Here is a 12,813-nt window from a genome sequence, read left to right as displayed (position 1 = left end):
TATATTAATCAAGTAATAATTATAAAAAAATCTTTAGAATAATCGGCAAACTAGTCATTAGATTAATCGACTAATCGGAAAAATAATCGATAGATTAATCGATAAAAAAATAAGCGTTAGGTGCAGCCCTAATATTAAAGCGCAACAAAGTCTACTAAACTAACTAACTAAAAAACTAACCAAAGAAAAAGGTGCGCTGTTTTTCCCAGATGCGGTTGACATTGATTCTAAGCACAAACTCAACATGTCAAGCAGTTTTAGTGGATTACCTGTATTAAAGGAGCTTCAGGTGCTTGTCCTCTGTGTTTGCTATCACACACACCTGTAGGGGGCGACAGCTTGGTCCCCAATAAGAGTAATGTATAAACCACTCAGAGTCAGGACTTTAATCAATTAAAGAGAGTTTACTGAAGTTTGTTCTCTGCCGTTTCAGTACACATGAACAGTGAAAGTCAGAAGAGAAGAGCTCTTTAGCATAAGAGACATGCACAGGTTTTTGATAGGTTACAGTATGAAAACATATTCTAGATCCGCCTTCAAGCAAACAATAATTAGGTAGTCATAACATCAATCAAGTTCTCATCATGGGTCTAGTAGACTTGTATGCAGGTGTCAGAGGTTAGCTATTAGTTGTGAATACTTCACTTTCTGAAGTATAATATTTACACAAGAGCTGTAAAATACATGAATCAAAGATTAGTGATTCGAAATTGTTTTATATATATATCAATAGTTGCCTTTACAAACCATAAATAACAACAATATTAAAGGAGACAAAAAAAATAGTATGAAAGCAAAAATCATGGAATGTTTCTATCAATTAAGATATTACAGGATAAAGAGTGAATCAAAGGATTAAATGATATTTGATTAAGTACATGATGATTATTGAATCTATATCTATATATACTGTATATATGTGCGTGAAAGTTAATTGATTAAAATAAAGATACATAGTTATATATGGTTGATTATAAATGAGGATGATAAAAGAAAATAGGTAAAATAAAGGGGATTGAAAATCCACCCCAACACACTAAAGAAGATCCATGACATTTTCTGATTGGATGGTTATTTCTTTTTAAAGCCACTCATAACCGGCAAACTTTAAACTCTTGTTTTAGCGCAGCAGTTGATTGACAGGTGATGGGTGGAACTTCACTGCTGCCGGCATGCAGGACAGATTAGCGTTTACACATCAAATGTGATGTGGTCACATGGTTTTTGAACACATTTGTATGTGGTTTCTGTGATCCGATCAAAAACCGTTTTAGACCCCATCTAGACCTGTATTTAGGGCTGACTACATATGATCGGATCAACCGAAATGCATCTTAATACCAGGTGGAAACACGCACTGAAATGACACTATTCTTAAAGAGACGGTACCGTTTTAGCACTTCTTTATATCAATGTAAAATCGTGTAAATAGTACAAATGATGCATATAACCCAGATTTATTTATAAACATGTTGAATGATCCAAACATCATCTGCAGCCTGAAACTGAACTTTTGATCAGATTTTAGGAGTGAAGGCACTTAACTGTATAGAGAGCTATAGGATGCTCCCTTGCTCCCTATTTAGTGAATGACTTAACCTCCAGTGTGCTGTCTGTCTGCACTGGTCTCAGAACAGTTTGAAATGCACCTTATGTTCATCTTAACTCCATATAAAGCCTCTGAAAGACACATTTTACAGCTTTTGGACGAATACATTTATTCTCAACGTGATAATGCACAGTGAATATAGGATATTTTAACTGAAACTGAGCATCAGCCCTCAAATGTGGTCATTGTGTTTAACAGCGTGCCGTTTCGCAATAAATCGCTCAAATTTTAAACATCGGATGAAACTAGAGAATCTAATCGTTTGATTCAAACAGGTTTCATTGTAAAAACTTAATTAGGTTTCTTACCAGAAACTCCTCTGTCATTGACGCCATGTTGTTTGGTCACATGACTCTGTGTCGAAAGTTTAACCCTTTACTGACAGCAAAGAGTCTCCTGAACTGAGATCAGTCGGTTTAAATTAAATTATGCGTTGCGTATAGCGAAGCCAGAACGTAATGTCCACGCACGTGGACGCGGGGTCTCAAGAGGCTAAGGAAGCACTAACAACACTAAAACATGCCCAACACAGCACACGATTGTTATAATGATCTTGTTCAGCATATTTTTCAGTTCACCATTTCTCACATCACTTAGTCTCCTAAGATAGATTCATTCACTCGAAAAAACCTTTACAAAGCAGCCAATGCAAATAAACAAGCCATGTTTATTTCAATTACTTTCTCATTTCCTATACTGAAACTCTGGGTAAAAAAAATTCCATCATGACTCAATGTGAAAGGAATAAACACCCTAAAGCTAAAAATCAAAGTTTATAATAGGACAATAGCTTCCAACAAAGTACAACAGTCACACTAATTTGGGACCTCATTCACAAAGCAGTCCAGACACAGGAATCAAGTTTAACTTAAACAATGAAAACAATGCGTGTATGTTGACTAGAGTGAGTTTTTAGTAGTGTTGTTAAGACAAGTATCACTAATACTATTGCTCCAACTCAGAGTTAGGGATTTGAAAAAAGCTCATGTAACTCGTGCCACTCAGTTTGTGCTAAAAACATCAATGATACCTCAAATAAAAACTACTTTTCTAAGTGATCTGACTTACAGTTTTTCACTTGGCAGATTATAAACGGGTGAAATAGAAAAATATCTGAGTAACCCATGCCATATCTTGACACCATAATATCATAGAGACTAGGCCTTCACGATTATGCAATTTCATTACATTAAAATACTTATTTTAGGTGGATCAACTGCATGCTGTTCTCTTTATGTCAGGTAAACAGGTCTTTTTGTTTAAGTTTAAATTAAAACATAAAGACAAAACATAAACACACACACAGCAGCTGCGTGTGACTCTCTCTCTCCCAAACTGCTGCATCCGGCTGCATTTATCCCTCTCCTCAGCTGATTAGCCTGAATGGGGGCCGGGCGTGCGTAGTCACCTCCTCGTCACACTCCTCCCTCCTTTGCCCCTGGCTCCGCCTGCCGGCAGGCTTTTTCCCGCCTCTCTAGAGCTGGGGAGGGAGAGGGAAAGGGCAAGGTGGAGTGACAGATTGAGAGAGAGAGGAGAGAGAGAGAAAGACTTCTCGCCGGTTCCCAGACACGCCGTCGCCTGGTCCTCAATCACTCCTCCACCCTCTGGCGGACAACAGCCGCTCCTCCCCGGGCGGACCGGAGCAAGTCCTCTGACCCCTGGCGGATGGAATGCCCCTCCGCGTTCTAGAGGCCAGTAGGGAGCCCCTCCGCCCCTGGCAGCGGCTCCACTGCTCCAGTCGGCCGGCAGCGAGCCCCTCCTCCCCTCGCGGACGGCGGCCATTCCTCCACGTCAAGGTGGCCGGCAGCGACTCCTACGTCCCCCGGCAGACGGCCGCGGCTGCTCTTTTGGGCGGACAGATGTGGCGAGGACTCCACGACAGCACATCCCTCCTCCTTCCCGGGATTCGGCACCAATGTAACAAGTTTAAAATGGGCAAGGAGGTGGCGGGAACCGGCTGAACAGTCAAAGTATTGTTTAATGTAAAATTAAAACATAACCACAAAACATAAACACACACACAGCAGCTGCGTGTGACTCTCTCTCTCTCTCTCCCGAACTGCTGCGTCCCGATGCACTTATCCCTCTCCTTGGCTGATTAGCCTGATTGGGGGCCAGGCGTGCGTAGTCATGGCCCAGCCACGCCCTCCTCGTCATCACATATTTCTGTAGGACTTTATAGCTGTTTCATACATCAGTTAATCAAGTCTTCACATCGGCTCTATTAGCAGCATAAAAACAAAGCTTAAAAGTTATTCAAAGTTGTGAATAAATTATACACAGAAGCCAGCAACGGACCTGTCTGTGACTGGATACAATGCTCAAATGCTGAACAAACACACATATCATAGAAAATTACTTTAAACAGTCTATGACAAAACGTCTGAGAGACCTCCTGCTTGGGCAACATTAAACATGTGGGTAACTTCTGCTCAAGGGTTTAATTGGCAGAAACACACATAGACTAAATAACATGCCTGAAACAGTGTTGTTGGATGCCATAAACAGCAATGCATCAGTGAGTTATTCCCCCCACTGAAACACAAGCACAAACACATTTACTGTATCATTAAAAAAACTCACACACTATCAAAATCACATCTTCAGGAATTCATGCCGTGCCACAATCTATAGTATTTAAGGAACCAAAGGACTGTTTTGACTTCATCTGCTCATGCATACAGTACACTTTCCAAAATAGAATGGCTGTAAGCAACATCATGTGCTCGAGTCACCGTGTCAAAATATAGACACAGAATGTGCTCACCATATAGTTATCATCATAACTGAGCTGCATTACTTTATGGATGGGTGGATTGCACGTGTACACAAATAACCATTTCCTACATTTCCTGTTTGCACCAATTCAAGTCTAGAGTGCAGATGTCCATGGAGTGACCAGACTGACATTATCTGTGGTGGTGATGTCACACAGCCCAAATGAACTGGCACGATGCCATGTGTACTGACTGCTCAAGATGTGATTATGTGTGCTTATGTCACACAGCTGTAAGTGAAGTGTTCAGCTGAGCTTTCTTCTGTTTTTGCTCAGTCATAGCTTGAAGTAGCGAGTCAGTGCTGATCAACACTGTCCCAAACCTTCAGACACACAGAGAAGCTCTTGTTCCTGTCTGATCACTCTCTGCCCTGAAGAGCCTGGCACTGGACGAATCTGCCAGTGAGGACAAAGGGAGAACAAAACTGTTGATTTAACACACAGCTCTGTCACTGTGGCCTCCGACACTGGCTCAGTGTGTGTGTGTGTGTGTGTGTGTGTGTGTGTGTGTGTGTGTGTGTGTGTGTGTGTGTGTGTGTGTGTGTTCAGTCGGCTGCATATAATGAGAACATTCATGAACATCAGGTTGGAAAAACAGAGCAATTAAACTTGACGAGTTTGAGCCACTTATGATGTAAACAACAAAGAGATTGGTTAAATAATAACTGCTGTAAACTCTCTACGGAAAAAAAAAAAACTGTATTATTTTGGGTAATATGTTTTCAATGCTTTTTTAAAATCAAAGTGCACTCAGGTAATTGCTAAAATTTTAAACAGAAAGGAATAGAAAAATCTGTTTAAAATGTTGTACACTCACATGATTTGAGCGTTTTCAGACCTTAGGTCTTTTGATTTGTTCCGAAACGGGCTAAAATTGTTACAATGTTGCATTCTCCTCTTGGTTCAGTTCGCTTTCACACGGCAACATTTCAAAACGTACCAAAACTGTGTCAATATAAGTCACATGTAAGCAAACTGTCCCCTTATTGGTCAGAATGTTTGTGCAATGTTCCGGGATATAGCGCATCCATTGATATACCTCTTTAAAATTATATACTTGTGCAAAGTTTGTCAACCGTAACACATTTTCAAGTCATGTTTATGTCACGCTTATGCAAAATGTCACCACATAGTACAGAATGCATGTTCCAGTTAAGAGGTTGTGTGGCAAATACACTTTATCCGACACACAAATAATATGCACTGTAAAATTTGCGTCATGGCTATTTCTATCCATCATTAGTTGCTTTTGCATTATTTCTGCACTGAAAAGTGCCTATTCTCAGCATCACAGAGCTGGCTCTCGCACACACACAGAGCAGAGAGAAGCCACAGAATCTTTTTAAAACCAAAATTGTACCTGTCAAAAAGTTGTAGACCCTGTCCTACCTGTATTCTGCCGCTATCCGGGAGAAGAGATCGTATTTAAATTGCCTCAGGAATTATAAAACAGCTCAAATTTTAAACATGCAACTATATCTAATACAGTCACCAAAAGGCTATATCCACATTTTGATGATGAATTACAGTGAAGTGCTGACCTACAGATGTCTTCTCCAAAGATCCATCAGGTATGATCATGGTTTTTATATGGATAATGTTTGGTTCATTGGTCCATTGGGTCAGATTGCATTCTCATTGTTCTAGGGTTCGTTTGCAACCGGTCAGACACCAACTCATCTAGGTGGTCTCAGGCTGATTGTTTTGGTGCTGATCCGAGTGCGATTGCCGTGTTCATATATGCATAAACGAACCGAACTTAGGGAGAAATCTCACCAGGTTCTGAAACAAATGCTCCAAACGAGCCAGGTGTGAAAACGCCCAAAGACTCTAGTCTTGTCAGCTGCTTTATTCTACTGTACATATGGTGGATACACATTCATGAGCGCAGCCATGTTGAGATCACATGACCAGCCGAATATTACTTACTTTATCTTAATAATCCCCTGTAATTAGATGCTTTCACTCACAGAATAATTAATCATAGCTGACTGTGAATAGTACATTTTTACAATGACATCAGTAACAGAGAACTTCCCTTTTTATGTGACGCTGCATCTACGCTGCTACATGTCACTGCGACACAAATAGTGTCCGAAATAGCTTTTTGGGCTATCAGTTAAGTGCAAGTTAATTCAGTCACTGCTCTGACTCATTCAAAAGTGTTTTAATTCACTTATAGCATGTATTTGAGCACTTTCAGTATATGTTGAGTCAGTAGCGGCATCGCTGAATATTAGTGCAGAAAACACTGGCAGAGTATTTTAATACAGTATTCGGTCCACATTGGCGGAAGTATGCTCGTTCAAGAACTGTTACTGGAACCGAATGTCATGAAAATCATTCAGTATGTAATGAATACTATTTAAAACCATTCTCGGCCCAGCAGAGCAGTTCTATCTAGAAATCCTAGAAATCCTCTGGTAATAGCGGCAAACACCCAACCTTGAGTGTTTTTGCCAATGGAGCCTCCTTGAGCAAAAACTGGTACATGTTACATTACTTGAAGGATAAAGCGGTAACTGACCATGTTTGACTATTTTATTGCACCTGCCAGAGTGCCGTGTGGAAATTCTGCAAAATTCACTGGCCAAATAGAACAATTACTCGCATTTGGTGATTGACGGGTGTTAATTTCAGACTCTGAACACAAATGTTTCGATTGCACTTTACAGCATTTATTAATCTTTGTTGTTAGTTCATAAAAATACAATTGTTCATTGTTAGTTCATGTCAGTTCATTGTGCATTAACTAACTGTGGCAGGGCGGAGGGTGGGGCCGGGTCGTGATTCCACACACCTGGCCCCTAATTAGGCTGATGAAGCCCGAAAGGGATAAGGCCGACCGGAGATGGCAGTGCGACAAAGAGAGAGTTACGGACAGCTGTCCGACACCTGTGTGTGTGTTTGTCTTTTTGGTTCAGTTTAAAATATTATATATAAATATATAAATATTATTTATATCGTCAGGCCAGTTTTCGCCTCCTCCTTTCCATTTACCTTTTTACACTGGTGCCGCCACCCGGGAAGGAGGAGGGATGCGCCGTAGTAGATTCCTCGCACCTACCATCCACCCCAACGGAGCAGCCGCGGCCATCCGCCGGGGGAGGAAAGAGCCCAGCCGCCTGAGAACAGAGGAACGGCCGCCGACTGCGAGGGGAGGAGGGGCTCCTCACCGACCGCCTGGAGCGGTCAGGGCCGCTGCCAGGGATCGGAGGAGACCCCTACCAGCCTCTGAAACGCGGCGGGGTCTGAGACCACTGACCGTGAGCAGGGAAGGGCTCGAGGCCGACCGCTTGGAGCGGAAGGACTGCTGCCAGGGGCGGGGGGAGACCCCTACCATCCACCAAAGGCAGGCGTTCCATCCGCCAGGGGCCAGAGGACTGCCTCCGATCCACACGGGGAGGCGCGGCTGTCATCCACCAGAGGGTGGAGGAGTGGCCGAGGACCAGCCTACAGAGTATCAGAGAACCGGCGGGTAAATCTTTTTTTTTTCTCTCTCTCCACTCTCTCTCCCGCTGCCAATCCACGATGGCCTTTCCCTCTCTTTTTAAATATTATTTTTATTATATTTTAAGTTGGTATCATCACCGTTATGGTGTGTATGTACTGTGTTTTTTGTTGTTGTTGTTTTCCCTCCCCTTGTCCCCTCCCAGTTCCAGGAAGGCGGGGATGACCTGCCGGCAGACGGGGCCGGAAGGGCACGCCTCTCCCCAGGGAAAGGGGGGGGTGGGGATGTACGTCATGCCGGGGGCTCCCCAGCCTGAGAGAACGAGGGAAGAATGTGGCAGGGTAGAGGGCGGGGCGGGGCCGGGTCGTGATTCCGCACACCCGACCCCTAATTAGGCTGATGAAGCCCGAGAGGGATAAGGATAAAAGAGTCACGGACAGCTGTCCGACACCTGAGTGTGTGTTTGTCTTTTTGGTTCAGTTTATTATTAAAATATTATTTATATCGTCAGGCCAGTTCTCGCCTCCTCCTTTCCATTTACCTTGTTAAACTAATGTTAACAAATACAACTTTTGATCTTAAAGATGTATTACCAAATGTGTACCAATAAGTGTTACCAATGTTACTGAGTGCACCTTTAACTTGTCATCATGCTCAATTAAGCACAATGAGTTAGAAGCAGAGATTAAGTGAACAACATAAGGAGATGTGCAGCTGTTTAAATCCATTTACTCAAAATGTCAAAACAAATCACGCACCAAGACAGCATTCGATTGGGGCACCGTGATGGGCACACCACAGAGCATTTGTGCTGGAAAGCTTTGATGCGTGTTATACTGGCTCTATAATCCCCCAAAGGGAAAAGGCCTCCAATAAAAGTTGAAAAACAATGAGATCCAGCTGAAGGGTTTGATTAGACATGAATTCAATACTTGGTGTGGTGAGTTTAATCACAAACTCTTTAAAAGAGAGAGGAAGATGAAGCTGATGGGGGTTGGGACTCACGAACTAAACAAACTCAGACACGTGCCCTCGCTACAGCATAGATGATATTGGCACATGTGTCCCCGGCAGAAGGCCTTGAATAACAGTGTTCCTGCTCCAGACAGGATGCAGAATGGGAATGTGGGGGTCAGTGTCAAAGGGATTAATGCTGATCTTGTGGGGAGGCTGTTTACGCAAGGACCAAAATGCCCCGCTGTGGATGCAGCACATCTCAGCGCATGAAGGGGCATCAGATAACCTCAACATTCCTTAAAACATGGGGCAATCATGTGTGAAGATGGACTATACCAACTGAGAAATTCTACACATTTAAAGGAGTAGTTCAGCCAATAATGGAAATTCTGCCCTATTTGCATTCCCTCCTGTCATTACTTCTTCTGTGAAACACAAAAGGTGAATTTCAGAGGATATTTTGAAACACCATAAAAGTAATACAAAGTGCTCCATACGACTCGTTCGACGTATTTCAAGTCTTCTGAAGTCATACGATAGCTTTTCATTGTTCAGAGTCTGCAATTCACAACTTACACTTTGGTCTGTTCCTCACATAAAGCTATCATATGGCTTTAGAAGACTTGAAATATAGCACATCATTTGTAAAGACTCGTTTTTTAATGGCTGATGCCGATATCCAGAGAGCAGGGTGGCCGATATGCCGAAACAATGCCGATATATCACACTTTTTAATACAGTAAATAACAAATATAAGATTGCAAAATATATATACACTCTTTAGCACTATATTTACTCAATTTCACACAAAACTAAAACATAATATTGTATTTTAAATAGTAGATCGCAGTTTCTTCAGATTTCTGTTTAGTCATCAAATTTTAGTAATTTATTTGCACATGAAGAAATTATTAATATATTAGGAAGAAGGAAATAACAGTACATACAGTAGTCCAACATCTATGGATGGCATGTGTGCATTAGCAATCACATTTAATCAAAAAATACTGAATCAAACCAACTGTATATACAGTGATAGTGAATATGACATTTACTCATAGCACACGTAAAGCATTTTTACTTTGGGCTGCATCTGAAAACGTAGGCAGCTGACTTGCTGCCTAATCAGTTAATGGCTTAACTAACAGCTGTTTTGAATGAATTGAACTCTTAAGGAAACTGATCTCCGAACAGTTTGAAAAGCACCTTATTTTCATCGTACCTCCGTATACAGCCTCCGGAGGCAGCATTTTCCTGATTTCAGATGCAGCCTTGAAGTTGCTCTCATGTGGATCCAGCGTGAACCTCAATCTCCTGACAGTTTAAACGGCCTGCATCGCCTGCTTGCATTGTCACGGACTGACCGTCATGATTTGTGAATCAGAGGAACTTTTGATCCTGAAGTTTTTGATTCTGGAAGATATTAGATGAATGCTTGACGGGAAGAAAACGCTGGATTTCCGTGAGGTTTGTGAATCTTTTTAAACGAGATATTTGCATATTTGCAGATGGTATATGATATTAGTTTTATTGATATTTGCATTTTTATCATTAGACAAGACAGTTAACAGTCACAGGGAACTATTGAGGAGAGAGAGGAAGAATGAATCAGACGAGCACTTTAACATTATGAGTTCGAACGTGTCCGCTCTGATATGTGGACCATTTAAATTACACTGTGTTGCACGGTCTATTATTGTAGTAACACGATGGCACGTAACAACAAAACGAACCGTGACTGGTCGTTTACATGTCTCAGTCACTTCACATGCAAGAAAGCGATTTTCGGCACCCTCAAGAAAGTAATCGGCCAAACGGGAAAATTTATCGATAATTTTTTTTTCTTTCATTTTTTTTCTCCCCAATAATGGAATGCCCAATTCCCAATGTGCTCCAAGACCTCGTGGTGGCATAGTGACTCGCTTCAATCCGGGTGGCGGAGGACGAATCTCAGTTGCCTCCGCGTCCGAGACCGTCAATCCGCACATCTTATCACGTGACTTGTCGAGTGCGTTACCGCGGAGACACAGCGTGTGTGGAGGCTTCACACTATTCCACGCACAACTCACCACGTGCCCCACCGATAGCGAGAACCACATTATAGCGACCACGAGGAGGTTACCCCATGTGACTCTACCCTCCCTAGCAACCGGGCCAATTTGGTCGCATAGGAGACCTTGCTTCTGTCACTCAGCACGCCCTGGATTTGAACTCCTGACTCCATCGTTAATACTCACTGAGCTACCCAGGCCCCCCTATTGGTCGATAATTAAAAAAGTCAGAATATCGACCGATTTATTGCCCTCTGCGATATATCAGTCAACCACTAGTACAGACCACAAAAATGCCCCTTTTGTGTTCCACGGAAAAAAGAAAATCATAAGTGTTTTCAATAACATAACGGTGAGTAAATACAGTAAGTGTGTTTACATGCACGCTTCTACACGGATTATGCTAAAAAGCTGACAACGTGTGTGTGGTCATGTAAACGTGTTAACCGGTGTTCCTTTATCGGTTTAAGGTAAACCAATCAACACGGGTAGATTTTTGCTCATTAAACATGTAAACACCGATCAATCTTACCGGCTTATCTAATGTGTGCACGTGTTGTTCGCATGCCTCTTCACTGTTTGATGTCAAAAGCAGAGAATATCTTGATTATTTCAAGTCTCATGTAAACACGTTTATTTAGCTATTTTTTCTAGGCTGATTTTTGGGGGTTATCAGCGTATTGGTGTGCATGTAAACACACTCACTGATGAGAAATTGTCCTTTTGAGATGAACTATTCCTTTAACATTTCAACACTGGCAAATCATTTTTATGTCCTCATGTGCATTATAATTCTTGTTTTGACAGCGCATGTGACACCTGAAAGCATGGGACTCTTCTCCAGGGCCTGAAGTAGATATTGTTGCCACTTTAGTTCATTTGATCTCTTCTCAGCTGTTGTGTCTCTCTGAATTGAAGCTTTGATTCCTGAAATATCTCTGTGTCTGAGCTCCAGCATTACTTACTCACATCCAGCAAACATTTCAACCTCTTACAGCTCTATTTACACCTACTTTTCATCATATGTACACCACAATACTGTATGATTTTCATTTTGGAAACACTTTAACACAACTTTAATGAATATGTCATTCACAAAACTAATAATACTCAACAGATCAATAGTTGCACATTTAAAACCTGAATCAAGTTGTCATTTCAAAGTATTTAATGAAACTTAATGTAAAGTGTTACTGTTTTTAATTTGCAATAGTTGAGTCTAGAAGATGTTCCTTCATAAACATCATTCTAAAGTGGGATTTATGGAAGGCTAAACACTGTTATTGTTCATTCACACATCAGTGACAAAAACTCATCTATTATCTGTCTACAGTGAATCAACAGAAGACAAACTTGTCTAAAAGTCAACAAGTTTCTGTTATAAACAGCCGCACATTTCTCTAACAACTTCGACTCATCCGGTGATAATAAAGTCATTCATCATGGCAGATTTTACACATGAAAATGAATATTCTCTTACCTGTCCGAGGCCAAAACAAAACAAAGTTCAGAGTTCGTCAAACTCTTCTTTAACGGTGTATTCCAACTGAACGCTTTCACACAAACTCTCCGAACTGACTTTCATAAATCATGAATGTGATTCTGGCAAAAGTCGGATTCTCTCGTGCTTCTGATCCCTTCTGTTCTTCTGGAGTGATTCTGGGACTCTTGATTTGATTCCAGTGGAAGAGGAACTGCTCTGACTGGAAGAGGCTTTACTGACTCCTGCAGGCGGGACTGCTGCTGTTTTAGGGGGAATGACCTGTAATAGACTACAATCTGTTCAATTACTGCAACCACTCCTCTTTCTATGTTTATTGTGCATGCTTAAAGCTGTAACACAAATGCACTTTCTTGCAAGTCGTTTGAAGTGTATGAATAGATGCATTCAGATATGATTTGTGGCCATGCAGGTTAAAGCTCTGTCAATACTAAGAGAAGTTCATCCTTGCCCACAAGAAGAAAAAAC

At 41.6% G+C, this 12,813-nt stretch overlaps 1 protein-coding gene across 2 annotated transcripts in view; it reads right to left on the bottom strand.

Moving 5' to 3' along the window:
• Window positions 1-12,511, bottom strand: part of tspan9a (tetraspanin 9a) — a 344,419-nt gene extending 331,908 nt beyond the window's left edge. For both annotated transcript variants that reach the window (XM_051724603.1, XM_051724604.1), the window contains exon 1: window positions 12,325-12,511. The gene's annotated coding sequence lies outside the window, so the exon portion shown is untranslated. The remainder of the gene's footprint in view (window positions 1-12,324) is intronic.
• Between the last annotated feature and the right edge of the window lie 302 nt (window positions 12,512-12,813).

Source organism: Myxocyprinus asiaticus, chromosome 18, assembly GCF_019703515.2.
Source record: "Myxocyprinus asiaticus isolate MX2 ecotype Aquarium Trade chromosome 18, UBuf_Myxa_2, whole genome shotgun sequence".
NCBI classification, from domain to species: domain Eukaryota; kingdom Metazoa; phylum Chordata; class Actinopteri; order Cypriniformes; family Catostomidae; genus Myxocyprinus; species Myxocyprinus asiaticus.
Note: the sequence above shows the minus strand (reverse complement) of the source record. Positions and strands in the feature narration are given on the sequence as shown.